The 15567-nt window shown below is 37.5% G+C and overlaps 1 protein-coding gene across 2 annotated transcripts in view; it reads left to right on the forward strand.

The window, feature by feature from the left end:
* Positions 1-15567, forward strand: part of LOC122560192 (disks large-associated protein 4-like) — a 589090-nt gene that overhangs the window by 118559 nt on the left and 454964 nt on the right. For both annotated transcript variants that reach the window (XM_043710586.1, XM_043710587.1), the window contains exon 3: positions 12842-12926. The gene's annotated coding sequence lies outside the window, so the exon portion shown is untranslated. The remainder of the gene's footprint in view (positions 1-12841; positions 12927-15567) is intronic.

A 15567-nucleotide genomic window follows, 5' to 3' on the forward strand; every position in this document is an offset into this window, starting at 1 on the left:
CAATTCAAATTCCACTCATCTGCCATGGCGAGATTGAAACCCAGATCCCCAGAACACTACATGGGTCTCTGGATTAACTGCCCAACGATAATACCATGAGGTCATCACCTCCCCTTCTTTACTACTTCTTTTATTCTGATTTTTAAATTTAGCATCGAAAAGTGTGGTGCTGGAAAAGCACAGCAGGTCAGGCAGCATCTGAGGAGCAAGAGAGTCAACACAAGACTGAGGATGTTGTACTTAAATGAGCAGGATATGAAACAAGGCAAGTGAGCTTATTGCACAGATTGAAATTAACAGGTACGATGTTGTGGCCATCACAGAAATGAGGCTGTGATGATATACATCCTACTGGGATGACAGGCAGATGTACAGAGCGGGTGGTGTTGTGTTGTTAATGCGGAATGGAATTAAATCTACAGCAAGAAGTGATATTGGGTCAGAATGAGGAGAATCTGTATGGGTAGAATTGAGGAACCACGAAGGGAAAAAAAATTGACGTGAGAGTTGTGTACAGGTATGCTAGCAGTAGTCAGGATGTGGGGAAGAAATTAAATCAGGAGATAGAAAGGCACTTTTACAATAATTGTAGAGGACTTCAATTTGCAGTTGAATTGGGAAAATCAGGTTGCTAGTGGATCCCAAGAGATGTCTCCTTATGGAAATATGGAATGTCTGCTTGGTAGTTTTTTTCAGAACGGTTTATAGTCTAGACCACGAGGCAGTAGGCAGTTCTGGATTTGGTGATGTGTAATGAGGCAGGCTTGATTAAGGAATTAAGGTGAATGAACCCCTAGGTGGCAGTGGCCATATTATGAGAGAATTAACCTTGCAGTTTGAGAGGGAGAAGATTGAATTGAATGTAACAGTATTACCATTGAATAAAAGTAAATACAAAGACAAGAGAGAGAAGCTGGCCAGAGTTGAGTGGAAGGGGAGCGGAGCAGAGAAGATGGCAGGCATTTTATCAGGTAATTCCAAAGGTTCAGCAGAAATTCATCCCAAGAAAGAAGAAACATACCACGGGGAAGTCAAGGCAGCTGTCGTTAACAAGGGAAGTCAGACACAGCGTAAAAGCAAAAGAAAAGGAAGCTTTTAAGAATCAGCAGAGAACAACTAAAAAAAACCAATAGGGGAGGAGAAGATGGAATATGAGGGCAAACTAGCTAATAGTATAAAAGAAGATTGCAGGAATTCTTGAAGATATATAAAAGGTAAGAAAAAAGTAAGAGTGGATGGCATAGTGCTGAGCTCTGCTGCCTCGCAGTGCCAGGGAACTGGGTTTGATTCCATCCTTGGGCAACTGTCTGTCTGGAGTTTGCATATTCTTCCCATGAATCTGCCACGTGCTCTGGTTTATTCCTAGGTTTCCATTACCAGTCCAGCTGGTGTATGGGCTCAGAAGCATGAACGTTCAACCCTGCTCATGATGTCAGCCGAGAAGGAAGTTAGCCAATCATATTTAAGTATTCTCTCAGCCAGCAAAGCAAGAATTTCAAACCCTGATTAGCCTTTGGTTTTAAATTGTCAAGTCACGAAATAAATGAATGATAGATCAAAGTATTAGCTCAAATATCAAAAAATGTCACAAACAAAACTAAGCATTCATTCCTAATGCTGGTTTTGTCACTATTAAGAAAAGGAACAGTCCACTAAAATACAATTAGATTTTAAAGGCCAGGAAAAGAGTATCAAGAGTAATTACAAACTTAGGGTGCTGTCTAAAAACTCAATGAGATAAAATTTAGGTTTATCAAGTATTTTACCAGAAGACTGACAACAAGTGTGGAGATGTTGAGGTATTGGCCAATTCAGTGATTATTTAGGCATTGAGCCCTGGGCAGGACCTCAATTGTACTGATAAAGTGTGAAGAAACACAGGCAAGAACTTGAGGACTTCCATATTATTCTGCATGGGTGTAGGCTCACAATATTGTTTCAGTGGAGTAATATCTGTGAACCCTAGCAGTTTTTCCATCATGACCATCACGTATTCCTCGCCATGTCAATTGAAATTTAATTGATTTGTGACCTCTGTCATATTGTAGGAATGTGAGTGAAAAACCAATATTTGCAGGTAACAATAACATCAGAAAATGAAGTTGTAAATAGCAAATGAGAACCATTTGAAATTGCAAAATGAAAATCCACTTGAATTTCTTTCTCGCGGTGATGGATTTTCCTGGGGAATTTTCTTGTTTGTCCGCTGCAATGTTGACAGTGAGGTGTAAACAGAATTTCTTTCGGGTTTTGACACTTTGTGTCAAAACAGCAGGCTAATGAGAGAACCTTCATGTTCATGACAATCCCCTTATCTTTTTTCATGGGATTTAGTTCTTTTAAATGCATTGTCTCCAAAAGTACAAAGTGTCACAGATAACGCAGGTAGTCATAGAAACAGGTTTCTTTCAATTTACACTAACTAGTTATACTTTGGAGCATTAGTTTAATGTCTGGAGCTGCATTCCCCAATGGCATTATGACAAACAGCTCGCACTCTTAATAAAGATCTAATCAGACAAATTACACTCACTAATATAGGCTATGACCTGAAGTGTGCAATTAACTTAATTACTTTGTTGTCCATCTCTCACTCACTCACTCAGATGACCACAAGTTGATGATGTTTCACTTTTTGAGCTGATTTACTTTCTGAGTTTTTGGTAAAAAGGGATGCTAGCTGTAGTTGGTAATTGATAACGGTCTACAAATCTCAAACATTTCAGTGAGTACTACCATTAAAAGTTATTAACCATTGTTCATAATTTGGAATGTTTTACCCTTATGAAATGTCAAGAGTAGGCTACCCAACAAGAGTGGGAGTGTTCACATTGTGATATAGTGCATAACACAACATCACAATTAAAAATCTAAGGATAAGTTAACTCTTTAACTTGGACATCCTGATTTAGTGAGCTTTTGTAATTGCTGACCAGAGTTGTACTACAACAGAGCTGAAAGTAATTCAATATAGTATGCAGTAATGGAAAGATATTCTTGAAAGTTGATCCTATTATTAGACTTTAGGCTGTGTCATTGTCTGTTGAAAGCTGATGCATTGTTCTGTATCATTGTTCTTTTGTTGTGTGGTTTAATGCCATGATGAAGTTGGATTTAAAACAGACTGGTTGAGAAGACAAAGTCTACACAATTCAAAGTAACACATTTTTTGTACATTAATGCTGAAAAGTGCTATTTGTGCAAATTAGACGCGCCAGGCTCTGACTTATAGTTGAAAACTTGTCTATCTTCTTCTTGAGTTCATGTCCATGTACTCTCAAGGCACTCGTTCCAGAATGTCTTATCTCCACCCATATTGTGCTGGTAAACTCAGGGCTGTACAGTTCCATGACATCATATCAAAAATGTTCCAGAGTTCCAAAACCTTTGCACAACAATTACGAGCAACTCTTTTTGTATCTTCTGGACTAGTCGGGGAGTGTGTGAGAGCTGTTTTCTGACAGGTTGACAGATGGCTTGTCAAATATTCCTTGGGGTACACAGTTTTTAAAGCTTGCATTTCTTTTTGAGTCAGACCATAACTGAAAGAAAAATTGAAATTCCAAGTTTCTCAGGAAACTGAAACTATCTGAAACCAGGAAAAGACTGCCATCCTATTTCAAATCACCCAGGAGTGCAGACAGAAATAAAATCAAAGCTGAATCAGAAGTTGGCAATAGCAAAAGGTTGCTGCAGCAGATTGTACCACTTAGATTGTATTGTCAAATCAGGTCTTTCAGTACAGAGTTGTCATTGAGGGTTCAGATAAAAGAAAATACAGGTGGATACACACCATTAATACTATCATGAGCCAAACTGAGGTGGTTACAGAGAAGTGTGCCATTTTGGTGACAATGTTTCCTGTGGAATTCTGGAAGCTGATGTCTAATAAGAATATATGACTGAATCCTTGAAGGAGAAAACTGCAATTCAATTTGAGGAAGATTAGACTTTTGAAGCATTTTATAGCTGAAATGGGGGCCCAAGCAAAATCTGAGAGATTGATCTTCATTGTGTCTGCAATTTAATATATAATTTATATTGACCATAATTTGCATGTTAATGCATTCTTAATTTACATTGATTTTAGTTTGATTATTAAAGTAAAGGTTATAAAAGTGAAATCTTGTCCATTGCTTCCATGTTGATGTCATTCAGTAAATTCAGCTCTTCTGTTTTAGTGATTTCTGCAGGCATCATTACAGCAGTATCAATCAATCAATAGACTCTGGAGATTTGATGTATCTCCTTCCCCTGAAATTTTTGACTGACGTGCGGATTTGTAATGGCACAAATCATGAACATTATTCTTCCACAAAGATTTAGTCAAGTTTTTTGATCTTTACTCAGTGTACCATCTGCCAGTATATGAAACTTGAGTGGCCTCTAACTTTTGCATCAAGTATAAAACTAAAACACTGGTCTACCTTATGTGTAATTTTGCTCGAATTGGAATATATTTATATGCAGGGATCTGTCTTCTAAAGACAAAAGGAACAATATTCATCCTTGTGTCTATTCAAAATTAAACAAAATGCAAGCAGTAATAGCTCACAATGACAGTGCTTCAACCAATCTATAGGCTTGTTGCCTGCAGTATAAATTGCTACTCCTTTTTAAATTTGGCATTCTTGCATTGTCTTGATGAGTGTGAGAGAGAAAGCTTTGTCATCATCAATCTTTTTTTCAGCCATAGTTAAGTCCTGTAACTAGCAAGGTAATGTTTCTTAAATGGAACTAATAAGCATCAAATGCTAATAAAAGCAAATTACTGCAGATGCTGAAAGTCTGAAATAAATATCAAAGTGCGAGAAAAACTCAGCAGGTCAAGCAGTATCTGTGGAGAGAGAAAACAGAGTTAATGTTTAAATCCAATATACCTTTTTTTTGGAATGGAGTTTGAATTCCAAAAAAGACTTGAACCGGGCTTGAAACATTCTCTTCCCACAGATGCTGCCCGATCTGCTGAGTTTCTCCAGCACTTTGCTTTTATTTAAGCATCAGGTTCTTTTTTTTGTCAGACTTGTATTTTGGCTGAAATGTAACTTAATTTTTAATGAATATTCTCTTTAATGTCTCCCTGTTTTTATAGAGAACAAATTTGAATCCAATTGTCTTAACACCTATGAATTATAATTATGTTCCAATGTAATACCTTCCATATGCTGTTTTAAAACAGAAGCTTGACAGATGCACATTGGAAAGAGGATGCATTTATAAAGGAGACATTTTAAGGTTCCTTATTCGTAAGAATGCTCAATTAAAGCAAAAAAGGGTTTATTTTCGTAGTATAATAATAAGGGGTTACTGATTGCTATTGATTGCAAGTGATGATCATTGCAAGGACTTAAATGACCACTCATTGTAACTGTTAAAGGCCAGAAAATGTTCTGCTTAGTAAAACATGGATCCTAGGTAGTGCAATGTAAAAGCTTCTATATTGGTAACAATCTTGGTTTGATTGCAGAAAATAATTATCATTGCAGTCACTAAAGGAATTTTACTTGACAATTTTATTATACTGGCTCATCCTTAGTCATCTGCAGTGGAACTGTTTCATTTTCCAGTCTTGGTAACTGGAACTGATTAAACTGGTTTACACTTCTGTCAACAGCAGAAGCATTTTCTATCTCTATTATTACCTTAGTCACTCCAGCTGTGGCTAACAAATTCGTCACCTACTTGACTCACTGCTTCAGCTGACATCCTACTTTATTTATTGCAAATTGTACGCGTTTCTCATTATGCATTCAACAGTTCAGTTTCTGTGCCTTCACTGTGTGTATGTTTGTGTTGTTAACCTTTTTACTGCAGCTGATGAGCATAATTTAAATAATTATTAAGAAGATTATTTTCTTTTGTGGGGAGAACACCAAATCATGTAGTGAAGGATGCAGAAAACTTAAAAACAGCTGGACCCTACATAAACACTTCACAATGGTTTAAACTGTCTGATCTGTTTTGCTGCATTTTTTAATATGCTACATTTTTATGAGCACGTCAATGTCCAATCTCCCAAAATGAAACCAGTATATGCTGGAAATACTCAGCAGATCATGTAGCATTTGTAGTGTGAGAAGCGAAGTTAACGTTTAAGGTTTAGATAATCTCCCATCAAAACTGATGAAAGATCATCCCAGTGGTTACAGCAGACCCATTGAGTCCCTGCCAGCTTTCTGCAAAAGCATTCAACGAGTCCCATTCCACCACCCGTTTCCTATAGTCCTGCATTATTTTTGTCTACAGATTCTTCAATCTTCAAAACTTCCATTCCCTTTTGAAAGCTACAGTTGAATCATCCTCCATTAGTGGGTGGCACGGTGGCACAGTGGTTAGTACTGCTGCCTCACAGCACCTGAGACCCGGGTTCAATTCCCGCCTCAGGCGACTGACTGTGTGGAGTTTGCAGGTTCTCCCCGTGTCTGTGTGGGTTTCCTCCGGGTGCTCCGGTTTCCTCCCACAGTCCAAAGATGTGCAGGTCAGGTGAATTGGACATGCTAAATTGCCCGTAGTGTTAGGTTAGGGGTATAGGTGGGTTGCGCTTCGGTGGGTTGGTGTGGACTTGTTGGGCTGAAGGGCCTGTTTCCACACTGTAATGTAATCTAATCTAATTACTTTCTTGGCAGTATATTCCAGATCCTAACCACTCATTATTTTTGTTCGTGTTGCCTTTATTTAATTAAAAACCCTTTAAGTGGAATTTCAGCATATGCTTTCTGTGGTTCCAAATTAACTGTTACCATAGATTGGCTTAATATGTAACAAGCTAAAATTAATTATTGAGTTTTGCTGGCAGAGGAGCAACAAGCCTCAAAAACCCATGTTTTCGGTATACAAAGTTTTTCTTTTGGAATTTATTTTAAAATGCATTAAATTAATTAAAATATCTTTGATAGATGTGTAAACTAAAACACTTTCTGGATTAGTGGTGCTGGAAGAGCACAGCAGTTCAGGCAGCATCCAAGGAGCTTCGAAATCGACGTTTCGGGCAAAAACTGTTTTTAAAGGCCATAGGCTCAGATCTGTTTACATTCTAAGCTCCATGCATCTGCTGTGTCACTCCGAAATTCCGTACACGCTGATCAGATCATCAGCTCCATCCTGATACATTAACATCTGGTTTTGGAAGCTCCTTCCTGACGCATTGACATTTGGTTTCAGAAGTCACTGATGCGCATGAATCTCAGAGGTCTGAAAAACAATTAGATGTAGTATTTGTCCCAACATCAATTTCACGATTTAAAATGTGGCAGTTCTACAGGAGTATACAGACTGGATTGAGATATTAGTATTGTACGTTTATCAAAATTTCAGTCCTAATAAACCTCTGTATGAAAAGTTAATACTTAACTGAGTGCACGAAGACTAATGACTGAGTAGTCAGTGGGAAAGAAGGCAAGGATCTTGTGGGACACAGACCTAAGGCTAGATCCTCTTGATACATGTTGTCATAAATGTAAAGCTTATTCTCACTGTGTGTCAATAGTTACCAAGATTCAACTGCATCTTGTTTATACCACAAGACTCTTCTCATTACATCAGAGAGGAGCAACCTTTCCATACACTAGGCCACACAAACCCCTAATGAGCACAGGCATTTAGAAGCTTTCATTGCCAGCATACATAATAGATGGCTGCCCTTTACTTCTGATGGTGGTGAGCAATGCTGCTGACATGTTGTTCCTCCGTTGAAATGGAAATCTTGGGATTTGGCCTATAAAGTTAGATCAATGTCAAGATCTTCTGCAGAATCTTTTCTTTACATGTACCAGTAAACATTGGTGCATTTTGCCTTCTATTTTAGTTGCCATGTTATGTCTCATGGTTATTATGCCAGTATAACTTTTAAGAGTTAGAGCATTTCTGTGTATCTTTTCAGAGACACACTGATGGCATCATCACAATTTCATGATACGTGACCTAAGTGGATAAATATCATGGACTCCAACTTAATGGGGATCATTTAAAGCATGACATGCCATTGAAAACATGTTCTTCCTTGTTAACCTAATAGCTTGAGAGCATACAAACATATGATCATCCAAACAAGGAGTAGGACTTTGAGCTTGTTGTGCTGTTTAATAAGATCATGGCTGATCTGATTGTAGCCCGGACACTGATGTGTCAGTGAATGTGAAATTTGTATATACTATTATGTAGTAATAAATATCTGTTGAATTCATCAATACTATGTTATTCATGCCTAGTTTCTTATGTTACGAGGGAAAACATAAAACATGACCGTAACAGGTAAAATACCTAGCTCATGCCAAAACCCACATTACTTGTTATGCTGCAATCATTGACATTTTTTTTTGTTTTACAGTTTTTTTATGAATAGCTTTTCATATTTTTATGCATTAATGTGTAAGAGTCATTGCTGAAAATAACATGCATGAACATTATTGTTGGTGTCTGAAAATACAGAATGCAAACATTATACCTCTGAAGAGACGTAAAACAGAGGTGCAATGATACTTGAGGCATTCTGTTCATACCCATTATGACCCCAGGATGTCATTTATAACTCCTCTATCTGTATTGAGGGAGTGGTTGAGGGAGACCAGTCTTTGTATCCTGCATTTCACAAGACAAACTGCCACACGGCTGCACTGTCTGCAAGCAACACCTGGATTGTGGATGGCGGCTCTTATTAAAAAGAAGGCTACAAGTCATGAAGTTATTGTTTTATTGAATCTTTCCAAGTCACCTCAAGGATGGACATCCATGCAAGGCAGGATTCTATGCACATACATATCAAAAAATTAACAAGTAAGCTTCCATAATTTTGTTACAGGCTTTTGCATTTCTAGCTATGCAATTGTAAAGGATAGAAAGAAGCCCTTTGTGACTGCTCCAAAAGACCTCAAATTAACCACTACTTTCCCACAGCACTTGAATCTGCTTACCCTTGAAAACAATTCATTCAGATCATCATACCTCACTGAATTGGCCCAGCAAACGTGGAGTTGTGGGTTTTATAGCAACCCATCCAGGATACAGTTGAATACTTTATTCTGGTGTGAAAAACAACCAGTGACTTCTACACTCAGCTCCTTGTCCACCAAATCTGTATCCCTGTCACTACCCCTTTAATGCCATGGGATTCAAGTTGCGTTATAATACTGGCAACAAACTTGCAGAAGTTGTTCCGTGGCTTGTTTTTGTCACTGCCCTGGTGGTTTGTCACTACCCCCAGCCTTGATTGCAGCAAGCCAGTCTCACTGAGCAGGCCTTTCCTATGCTTGCGCCTATCCCATTTACTGGAAAGACTCTCATCGGGTAATTGGGTCAAGCCAGCATTTTGACATCACCAGAAATGGTGAATGAAGCCCACGGAACTCTATTTTGCTGGGTTCATAAACTGTCACCTTTCTGTTGAACTGCAGAATATATAGAACAAATTATTAAGTTGAATCAAGTTGCCAAATAAACATAATATTCGTTTGAGTAATATTCTCATTGACACATCAGGAAGATATTGAATTTATGGGTCTGGGAACTTTTACTTTGTGCAGCACAAAGTATTTATTTCTGATGATGAATGCGAACCTGTAAAATAAGTACTTTCATTCAAAATGTTTTACTGTGCATAAAAGGGCTGAAAATTGAATGATTTACAGTTCTGAAAAAGCACTTTACTTACTAAACAATGGTGGTAGAGTAGCACTGGAACCTACTAAATAACCTGGGCCACAGCCAGTTCATTGTTCCTACCTGAAGCTATTGTACATTGAGCATTTAGCACCCCTTTCCTGTTATTGACCAAGGTCACCTGTGAGGAAAAATAAGAATATCTTGAAATGATTTTAATTTCTGTTGATAGGCTGCTAATAACACAGGCGAAAGTGAGAACTGCAGATGCTGGAGAATAGAGTCGAGAGGATGGTGCTGGAAAAGCACAGCAGGTCAGGCAGCATCCGAGGAGCAGGAAAATCGACGCTTCGAGCAAAAGCTCTTCATCAGAAATGACATTCCTGATTAAAGGCTTTTGCCAAAAACATCAATTTTCCTGCTTCTTGGATGCTGCATGATCTGCTGTGCTTTTCCAGCACCACACTCTTGACTGCTAATAAAACAGAGCTGCCTGAGTTTCTCCAGTGCTATTTAGAATATTGTGTAGTTAAAATCAATTCAGGCAATTTGGTTGTGTACCCTAGATTTTGGGAAATAAGTGCTATTTTCTTTAAATCAAATAACCTTGTTTGGGTTTGCCTCGTGTGTTGTTACATGTACCATATATCACTGAACAGTGAAACTAAAGCTTTGAACAGCAGCAGCTTCCAAAAGGATTCATTTTTCGGGATTAAAGGGATTTTATTGTGATAGTTTGCATTGATAAATATTGCAAATACCTAAATGCATGAAATACAGTATGAAATGTTCAAATCTCTAATTATTAAAATAACTCAGCCTAAAATAATTACCTTCTTTGCACATGTTCTGGTCAGGTGGAAAGCAATGCAGTTGGTTATGTCTTGTTTTCATGCAGAAAGCGTTTAATGCAATGATCCCTCACCAAGATTGACCTATATTTCAGGGATATTTTGGGATGCATGTAAGTAACACCAATCGTCAAATTGGGTCAGAGTTCTTGGATCAAAGACTTGCAAATTCTAATCACAGGGTAAAATATAGCATGGCTAGATTTCTCAGATGTGAATCCACTTACAAAATTGCTCTTAGCAGCAGGTCCATACTCTAATAGATCTGGCGACTAGGTGAAGGAACATGAAGGAACAATAAAGAGAAATGTCATATTAGGGAAACTAAAACACAGAAGGCCTCTGGAGAGGCTCAGAACACATCACAATGTTTGTCAGAGGTGAAGAAAAGGCAAGTAAATGGCAGGAACAAAGAAGGGAAAAGTAAACTTTCAGGAAAGGTATAATTCTGTATATTACAAAACAAGGTTTTGCGCATACTCTGATATGGAGGTTCCTTTCATTTGGGCTAGGCACTCTAACACATTGATTATGTGGTTCCTGTTACTATTGTTCATTTGTATAACAATCCTGAGGATATTTGTACTTTGGCAGGACCAATGTAATGTAAGAAGTTGTACTTGACAGCAAATTAACTTGGGATTTAAAAAAAAATCATACACGGGATGAGGACGTCGCTGGCTTGGTCAGCATTCATTGTCCATCCCTAATTGCCTAGAGGATAGTTAAGAGTCACCATATTGCTGTGGATGTGGAGGTTACATGTAGGCCAGACCAGGTTAGAACAGCAGTTTCCTTCCTTAAAGGGCATTAGTGAACCAGATAGATTTTCTCTAACAAGTGACAGTGGTTTCTTGGTCATCATTAGATTCTTAATTCCAGGTTTTTATGGAATTTAAATTCTGCTATCTGCCATGGCAGGATTTTACCCCAGGTCCCAGAGCATTACCTAGGTCTCTGGATTAACAGTCCAGTGATAATATCTCTAGGTCATCCCCCCACCCAGTCTCAATGTTTAACAGAGTGTAAATTATATATAGCAGTTTTAAATGGAAGAATCATTATCATGAATAATTTGTGATTAGTTAAAAGAAGGATAAATTCCTGATAAGAACATTTTGGTTCAATAAGCTATTTGTGTGGAAAATGTGTTGGCTGAGTAAGTTTAGACACCCAATTGCTATAATGTGACATCAATATAAAAATCCAACATTTCTGAAATCCTATCAGTAAATGAATGTTAAAGCTTAGGCTCTTACCAATTTATTTGATTTGCTTCAAAAATCAATTATCAATATCAACGAGGAATTCACGATTACATCACCATTTATTTATTTTGGTTTCTATAATTTTTGTGTGCTTTAAATCCATTACTGGCCTGGATAGAGTGAACATGTAGAAGATGCCTCCATTAGTAGGAGGGACGAGGATGTGAAGGCACAGCCTCAGAGTGAAGGGATGACTCTTTAGAACTGAGGTGAGGAGGAGTTTCTTTGGCCTGATTGTGATTAATCTGTGGAACTCATTGCTGCAGAAGGCTGTGGAGGCCAAGTCATTGAGTGTATTTAAATCAGAGGTAGATTGTTTCTTGATTAGGAAGGACTCAAAGGTTACAGGGAGAAGACAGGAGAATGGACTTGAGAAACATATTAGCTGTGACTGAATGGTAGAGCAGAGTATTCTGCATATGATTGAGAACGCCATAGATGATTCCTATCAAGTTCAGATAGGGTAAGTAGGCAAAGTCTTTTCCCTCGGGTCGGGGAGTCCAGAACTAGAGGGCATAGGTTTAGGGTGAGAGGGGAAAGATATAAAAGAGACCTAAGGGGCAACTTTTTCATGCAGAGGGTGGCACGTGTATGGAATGAGCTGCCAGAGGAAATGGTGGAGGCTGGTACAGTTGCAACATTTAAGAGGCATTTGGATGGGTATATGAATAGGAAGGGTTTGGTGGGATAGGGGCTGGATGCTGGCAGGTGGGACTAGATTGGGTTGGTATATCTGGTCGGCATGGACGTGTTGGACCGAAGGGTCTGTTTCCATGCTGTACATCTCTCCGACTCTATGACTCTATGTGTCGCACAATCAGAAATAGGCTAATTAATATTAAGCTGCTTCTTTCCTCTGCAAACTAGTAGATGTTCTAAACTATATCAGTCAAGTGTTATTCATCCCTGGTGGGTCAAACAAACTGAGAGGTCATCAGGCCTTCAAATAACACAATTTATTGTATGTTTGTATAAATCTATTAATTTTGAAGATGGTTTTGATTTAACATTATGAAGGGGAAATTTATCCTTTGAATCAATATTGAAACTATGAACTTGGCAGAAACCCAATGCTAAAACATTGACAAATTCATTCTAGCAATGAATTTTATTTTCAAACGTTCGCAGATCTTGAAGACAGCAACATTTACTAACGAATTTCAACCAAACCAGTTTGTGGATGTGACGTCTGACAGATAACATCCTACACAAGGTAGGCTGTTTGATTTCATTCAATCTTTGATTTTTTTTTATAATTACAGCACTACTGATGTTAGATAATTCTAGAATGGTGTGTGTATGAGGTGATGTGGCATGGCCAAATAATTGGCATTATACTCTTTGCCAAAAAAAAGCCTTTGTGCTACTTAATTTCATGTCATTGATGTTTAAGAGAAATAGAATGTGATGCACAACAGCATCACAATGTTGTTAACAAGACGACTCATTTTTGTTTTGTGTCTATTTGAAAGGGGACAATAGCAGAGCTAAAATTGCAATGGGGCACTTATTTTTCCTTAATTACACATTGCCATGCAAACTGCATTGTGATTTTATACACCCAAGATGCTCACAGAAGCAGGTCTCACAAATACATGCAAATTCTAACCCAGCAGTGAACATTCTCAAGAAAAGCTGGTGAAGTGAGTCGATAAGGACCATTGGAGGTAGAATTAATGAAGTTTGTTCCAATAAGATCCATTGCCTCCTGGTCAGTGGTGATAAAATTAGCCATAATCTTAGTTCCTTTACCTCAGGATTGCTCTAAGGTAAGAAGGGGACATGTCCTGCATCTCTTCTTGTTCTCCTCGTGAATGTACTAAATGATTCACAAGTCAAGCCAAAGACATTACAGTTGCCATTGTCACAAAGTTGCAAGAACTAAAAAGACAGTCCTGTTTCATAATTTTAGCCAATATTCAGCATGTGGGTGGGTTGCCCTTTTTGTGACAAATTAGGATGGGTAGCTCATCAATCTAATTTTCTTTGGTTTGATAGTTAATGTCATATTAGCCTCGCAGTAAATATGCCAGGTGGCCTTGTTGCTTAGTTTTTCCCTACAGCTGTACCCACACCTCTACCCAGTTGAAATGCTCTTGCCAGATAATATTTCTCCCATTTTGTATTAATTTGAAGCAATTTCATCTTAAGCTGCACAAGAGAAGATTTAGCACTAAGTCAATTGACATGCTACAAACTGACAAGTGAGACACAAATCATTAGCTTTTAGGGATTTGCTCCAACATAGGTTGGACCTTGGCTCAATTCAACCTGTGTTTTCACCATACCTATCATGTTGGTACTTTTTGCATTGATGTTAAGTTGTACAGTAAATACATTCTAAATTAAGACTAGACAACATTGAAGAGTTTATTTACTTGCATTTTGGTTTCATTCTCTTAGTAAAGTTTGAATTCTTAAAATGAAGTGTGGATTCTGATACAGGTACAAATGTACAATACAAATATGAAATATTGTACTAACACTTAACCCATTTGGTTGCAATTCCTTTCTCTATTGCTTTCATGCCTCTGTTAACTTGACATACATGTCTTCTGAGAGGTTGATAAATCACCTTCAGAATCAAAATTACCCATAATTTGTTTTCTCAGTGACATTTCAATATACACAACTTTAATAGTAAATGCAATAAACACAAGTAAAATCTACATCCTGTGATCATACATGGCCAACATATTGGTAATTCTGGCTTGTCTGTTCATGTAAGTGGGATTTATTGAAGGCTGGGCCTGGCTAAAACAATAACTTTTTGAATGAGCGGTCAGGAAGAGAGACCATACCAACATAAAAGTGTGGTGGGGGAGTTCCTGATTTGAAATGTTCAGATATTGTTTGAATAACATGTTTGAATAAAGTACCAACATTACTACGAATCATGCTGTCATCGCTAAAGCCAAAGTATCCTTCTCAATTTTATTCCCTTTCTCCATCTTTACACTTAGAGCAGTTTATATTTTCATGCGTTTTTTTTTGTCTTGCAATTCCAACATTATTTTGCATACACCATCATTTGTTAGTACAGAACCTGAGTATTGCTGAAACAAAGACCCATTTTGTCAAACCTTTTCATCCTTATTCACTCACCTACCAATCAGCATTCTCTTCTCATACAGCACAAAGTATTGTTCCTCTTTATTGCTATGTTTGGAGATATTCTGATAAATGCAATATAAAAAGCTTTGAATTTTTTTCACAATGCTTAACTACAGTAAACTACTGAAGAAATACAAACATGAGGCACAATATCACAGATGCATACAGAAGGCTTTTTTTATGCTTGTTTGGAGCTTTAATTAATCTGATCTCGAGTGGTGTACTAAGTTTTATCTGTAGTTTGCAAAGGAGGTGTAAGTATCAAGATAATTAAGTTATATGGATTTTTCTAAGATTCAACATTACAAGACATGAAATTGCTTTTATTGCTGGGCATGATCATTATTGTCAACCCTCAACTTGTGCATTCTCATTTTATGTTTAGACTCATTGAACATCTAACATAGATGGAAAATAGGCATTATCTGCCATCATCAACTTAATTGCTTTACAAAATGAATTTTTAAACACCATAAATGAAGTACAAGTTCTCATTTTAATTAAAAAAAACACAATCAATGAAGGCACTATTTCTTTCATCAACCCAAGGCTATAGAGAGAAAAATTTAATTATGATGATTAAATGTCCGACTGTATGATCAAGAAAAGATTGGGTATTAGCATATACATTTGACAGAGCTTAAAACGCAAGGTGAACAATCAGAGACCTAAGATGCCTCGGTATCTACTGAATTTGTTACAAATTCTTCAATATGTACATCTAGTTATAATGTGATTAG

The sequence above is a fragment of the Chiloscyllium plagiosum genome, chromosome 20 (genome assembly GCF_004010195.1).
Source record: "Chiloscyllium plagiosum isolate BGI_BamShark_2017 chromosome 20, ASM401019v2, whole genome shotgun sequence".
Classification (NCBI taxonomy): Eukaryota; Metazoa; Chordata; class Chondrichthyes; order Orectolobiformes; family Hemiscylliidae; genus Chiloscyllium; species Chiloscyllium plagiosum.